We start from the raw sequence: 5,987 nt of genomic DNA, 5'->3' as shown, positions 1-5,987 counted from the left end.
GTTGCTTATTGTGGTTTCTTTCCTGCTGTCTTTGGTGACATCCTTCCAGAAAACATTCTGTGCTGGAGAACAGCGTGGTGCATTTAAACTCTTCGAGCTGATGGAATCTGGTGATTGATGGAAGCAAAGCAAAATGCTGAAATGGGATGAGTGATCAGTAAGGTTTCCTGATGCCTAACAGAACACAGTGGCAAAGGCTCCCCAGTGGGGAATTAAGCTGCCCTAAGTTGTCCTGTCTGAGAGTGTGGTAAAGATGTTCAACCCTGCCTTGTTCCCTTTTGAGACATTTCTGGGGTTTGAGAGATTTTATTTTATAGCTTAAAACAAAGGAAATGGAACAGATGTAAATTTGACAATACTTGAGCATTTGCTTCATATCAAAGCCGTGCTGTTTGATTGGAGAGGTGACAGCCCTGAGCAGAAAGCTGTTAGAAATCAGTGTCTTGAGTGTTCCCCAGAAGGAAAAGAGCTGAGTAGGTGTGAAGTGTGGGTAATTATCCTATTTCTTTAGTGTGTGGGTGGTTTAAAGCTCTGGGGGAACAACTACGCTGCTTGAACTAACTGGCTATTTTCATTTATTGTAGGTCTCCAAAAATAATAATAACTTACCTGATAACCTTCTGGAAAAAAAGCAACACATGTGGAAGAGGAAGGTGCAACGTGACTGCATCAATCTGCAGGAATAGTGTTTCATTGTCAGGATTATTGCTACAGGTAGTTTTAAGTAGTTAAGCTTTTAAAATTGTAGCTGAGCACGAGGGATGCCATGGAGAGATTTTTTTTTTTTTTCAGTGTGTTTTTCCTCAAGCTAATTGTTGGTCAGTTATCCTGGGATTGCTTTCATGTTACAGGTAGATAGGTTTGGGAGTGTTTTTTACAGAACACTGCAGCTGATGAAAATTCATAATTCTCAACTAGTGGGTTGCTAAAATCTGGGATGCTATAAAGGGAAAAGCTGTTCTTCAGAACGGTGCTGATCACTCTCAGGCTAGAAGGGTTCTGATGTAGCTGTTCTCCTGGGAGTCTGCTGCTGTGAAACCTGACCTTGTACTGTATTCAACACCTGCAAGGACATGAGCTCTGAAGTCTCTAGGTAGAGTTTCTTGCATGGTGGTTCCTAATGTATCCATGGAACTGCCAAAATGGTGGGTCAGTAATGGTTTGACTTCTCCCTCTTGCCAGACGGATTTTGCAGTGGCAGTGTAATTAATGTGTGCTACCCTCCCCTCAGTGACAGTGGCTCCACTTGCTGTGGAGGTAAGAACTCCCTCTTTTAGAGGCAGCTCTGAACTCCTGAGAACAGCCAGAGCCCCTTCCAGGAAAGTATCTGCTCTGTTAGTGATTGGTAGAAATCAGGCAAGAAATTTTGAGTTTGAAGTTTTCCTGGAACTAATTATGGACAAAACCAAAGCTTGCTGTTTCTAACATCTTGCTTTAGATTCTAAACTCCATGGCTTGCTGTAAACAAAGTCAGGTAACAGAAAGTTTCATTGGTGAGTTCCCTTGGAATCAGGAATGATGTATTTATTTAGATGGGATTATTTTATTTTTTTTGTGTAGGAATTGTTAGTGTTGCTGAATTGCATGGATAAAATGTCTGACTCGTGTGTAGGAGGCTAAGTGCACTCCAGAATTTTATTTTAGTATTCATCAGGCTATTAGCTATCCTGTCTTAATCATCCAGACTAGAAGGGAGGCCATGAGACTTTAGTTTTTGAATGTTTATTTTAAACAACAACCAGAAGTCTTTGGCAGCTGTGGGAAGCTGGGTTGTGTCACAGGGAGAATTGCAGATGCACAGGGGAGGCTGTTGAGCCTCGTGGGTGCAGGGACCCCAGTTGTAGTCCTTGCTGGGCTAAGAGATCCTTCCAACACAAATGTGACAGAAGGAACTTGACAACGAGCAGCTCAGCTCTCAGCTTAAATTACCACAGCTGCACCTTCATTTTTGGGCTATAGTAATGTACTTTGTAGTGTTTTACTATAGCTTTTTCTTTTCTGGCAAGAAAGGTAAAGTATGTGGGCAAATTGATGCTTCAGAAAGGGGAAGGGAAACACACCTTCCCCAAGTTTTGCTTTTGCCAGCCTTGCAGGAATTTTAACCATGTGAAGTGCCCAGGTGAGCTCAAATGCAGCTCCCTCTGCTTCAGTGAACACGTGGCTGTATTTGGGGATAAGGGGGTTTTTGATGGTGTGATATAGATAGTGAGTATATTATTTCAGGTTACTGGAGGTTAAAGAAAAAATTATTATCCAGCCTGGGTAATGGGTGGGTGCTGCTTAGGAGAAAAGGGAAAGAGGTAGGTGTGGAAGGATAGAAGGAACTTGTAAGCAGAATGCTGTTCCATAGCTGCTCTATAATCAGTAGTTAATGCTTTTTGGGGGGATTACAGAATGATACAAGACTTCAAGTTGATAGCTTGTTTATTTCCCATCTCACAACTGTAAATGTAGGCAGTCACACACAAAGGTACACAGCTCTGGGGTCAGTACCACAGGTATTTCATTTGCACAGGCTGTGAAACAGGGAGCTGCTTTGGTAGCAAACTTGTGCAAAAGAGAAGCTCAGGACGTGGGGAGAGGAGGGGTGTAGTAGCAGGGGAAAAGATGACAGGAGTGTTAAGCAAAAAGAACAAGCAGCCTGCATTTTTCCTAGAAGTGCCAGCACTGCCAAAGCCATGGGATTTGAGTCATGTAGCTTGCTAAGGACATGTGTGAGACACATGGGAGCAATAAGGTGTGAGGTGTTCATGGCAAGGCAGGGCAGCTGGGACTGCTGTGTGGCTGGGAAGGAGCACCTTTGGCTTCTGCAGAGCCTGCAGCTGTGTGCCTGGCAGAGGAAAGGAGGAGACTCCATGCTGCTGCCTGGAGCTGTGGTCCCCTGGGGGCATTTCTGTCTGGTGCCAAGTCACACTGCTGGCTGCACCTTGCACTGCCCCACTCTGACAGGAGTGCACTGATGGGTCACTGCAGCCTGGAAGATTGATTCCCTCCCCACACTGTCCAGCTGAAAGAGCACCACTGTTTCTTCAGGGGCTTAAAATCAGCTGAAAACACTTGTGTTTTTTCAGTTAATTTTTATCCACTATCAAAGTTCTTATTCTTTAACCCATTACTTACCTGAAGACCTGACCCTCAGCTTTGCTTAGGCTGGGAGCTCTGGGACAGGAGTTCCTTCTGTAGGCTGGTACAGGACATTGTGGTTGATGTTTTGGGTTGTACCAGTGTGGCACTGCTGATGTCAGGAGCAGTGGTGAGTCCTCCCCCTTTGGTAGAGAATGTGAGCAGCAGCAGCAGGCACAGGCTGAGGCTCCAGCACTTGAATGAGGTGTGAGTAGTTCCCTCCTTAAAGCTTGAGGAGTTGCTGTTGTACCATGTTCACTGTCCAGATGGGCTTTGCAATGCCCATAACCCTCAGGAGCAGGTACATGGTGGAACTTGACAGGAGAATTAAAACAGCTGAAGTAATAACAATGAAGAAGGAATCAGCACTTGCTGGGTGCTGCCCCACCTGCCAGGTGCTGCCAGCTCAGAGTCTGGGAGTCTTGTTCAAAACACTGATGGTTGCAGACCAGTCTTGCCACAGATTTCTTGAATGATGCTGTTACATGAAGGTGTGCTTCCACTACAATAAATCTGGAGGAGCACAGCCTGATATTTTGACACATCAGGTGAAAAGCCTTTTCTTTTAAAAAAAACTAGTTTCTGTCATTCTGGCATCCCAAGAAATTAAGTGTTCTCAGTGTGGAGCTGAGATTCTTCTGTTACTGGCAGGTGCCTGGATTCTGAGTTATCTCTGTTGGTGACAGGCCTGGTTTTCAGGTGTTTTGGGAAGTTGTTGGGACACCCAGGTGCAGATGGTTGGCACATGGTTGGCTCCTGGATGACAGACTGTGCTGGCTCTGCAGAGCAGTGTCCTGCACAGTGGGAATCTCCTGCAGTGTACGTGGTGAGCCAAGGACTCTGCTGGACACAGAGGGGGCTCCTCCCCAGCTGACAGCCCCTGTCCTTCAGGGAATGGACAAAACAGGAGAGACAGTAAAGGCTGCTTTGGGGCAGCTCTTCTCTCCATGGGAACTGACCTAGTTCTTACTGAGTTAGCACAAAGACAGTTTGTGCTGGTTCTGATAGAACTTGAACAGTGTATACACCCACAGTGTCTGAATCAGATATTCTAAACGTATAGTTTAAAATAGAGATTTTTTTGTCCTTTTTTTTGGGGAGTCAGAGCAGAGACTATGTTATTTAGTAGCCACTGGTAGCTTCAGGAAATCATTCTTTCATTTGATTGACATCCTTTACATAATTCTGTGTTTTACTTCACCAAATGAAATCTGGGCAAATTTAGGTAATTAAGAATCATGGCTGTTTTCACAAGAAGCTTCCTAAATGGATATCTACAGAAGGAGAGGAACAGATAGAGCCAACACCCTATAAAATATCCCAAAGCACCCCTGACTCAATCTCTTTGTCCTTGTTTTTCTGTGGAGTTCAGCTAGTTCTACCCTAAAATCCAGAAGGATTGGTGCTGTTCAGACTCACATCAGGAGTTTCAGTTTGTTTTGTATGCAAATCTGCATTTCTGGTCCCTGTTGAAGGTTCAGCTCCAGAGAAAAGGTTGCTGGTGCCTCACAGCTCTGATTCTTCATGGTTCTTCTTGTGGAACTGGCACTTCTTGTCCATTTAGCTCAGAGAGCTTGTCAGAGCTGTTCTTGGCCAGCCAGGAACCCCATTCTCACAGGTTTAGCTGATGCCCTTGGGATCTGCTCACTGTGCACAGCCCAGCCCAGCCTGCACATGGCTTCACCCCAGTTCTGTCCATTGGCAGAGCAATGGGAGCTGCTCCAGCCCCAGTCCAGATGCAGCAGGGAAATCTGGGCTGGGTTAATCTGTTTCCATCTCACACACAGGTGCCATTGAATGAGTAAATTGGGGGTTGAAATGACTCTTGAGTGTCTAATCACTTAAAACCTAAGGAGGTTACACCTGATCTGTGACAGTTTGTTCAGGAAACACTGAAGGTTATGGTGAGAGGTGGGAGGTGGTGCTGGCTGTTAAACTGAGGATGGTATTTTGTGATGAAATCCTCTTCAGAGCAGTCTGTGGGGTGGGCATGTTGAGCACAATGGGTTTATGGGTTTGAGCCTTACCTGTTTTCTGTGCTGCTGCTGTAACTCCACCACTTTGTGTGAGCAGCTTTTTTACCTGGTCTCAGTCTTGCATAGGGGATTGGATCCTAGTTCCAAATGTGGTGTGCAAGACTAGAATCCCAACTGAGGACACTTTTTAGAAAGAGTACTGATAGTCAAGTGGAGAGTAGAATTCTTCCAGAAGTAATTAACTGTCCATTGACTGGGATGCTGTCTGGCCAGAGAAGTCTGGTTTGGCACTTCAGAAATGTCTGTAAAAAAAAGTGTCTCTGTAAATCCTTTGTGCACACTGGTCAGAGATGCAGCCAGTTCTGGAAGAGCTGATAAATGATGTGATTATTTTAATCACTTGATGCATATTTACTGTTCAGAGTATTGCTATACAGGTAAGTAATAACAGCCAATTCTTGTGTGTGTTTCAGGGGGCAGGAAGGGCAGGGTTGTTGTACTTCACAGCTGCTGCACTCCAGGGTCCTGTGCCACCCCATTTCCCTCGGGAGAAGAGGTGAGAATTTCTACCAGAGTGACTTCATTGTAGATGTAAAGCTGTGTATATTAACCAACATTCTGCCTAAGACCAGATCAGACACTGCAGCAAGGGGAGCTTTGAATAGATGTCAGCACTTCACACTGGGGACAGAGTGGTTTTGAGAGGGATATAAAGAGGTTTTAGGAGAATCTCCATCCTTGAGTGAATCCAGATAGCAAGTGGACAAGACTATGAGCAACCTGTCACAGCTGGCCATGCTCAGTGTGGGGTGTGATCCTGTATCTGTGCTGGGGAGGGGACTGTCCTCTGCCCCTCTACCCCCTCCACTTACTACAAAGCTGATGATA

This window comes from Fringilla coelebs (genome assembly GCF_963513975.1).
Source record: "Fringilla coelebs genome assembly, chromosome: 10".
NCBI classification, from domain to species: Eukaryota; Metazoa; Chordata; class Aves; order Passeriformes; family Fringillidae; genus Fringilla; species Fringilla coelebs.
This window is presented reverse-complemented; position numbering follows the sequence as displayed.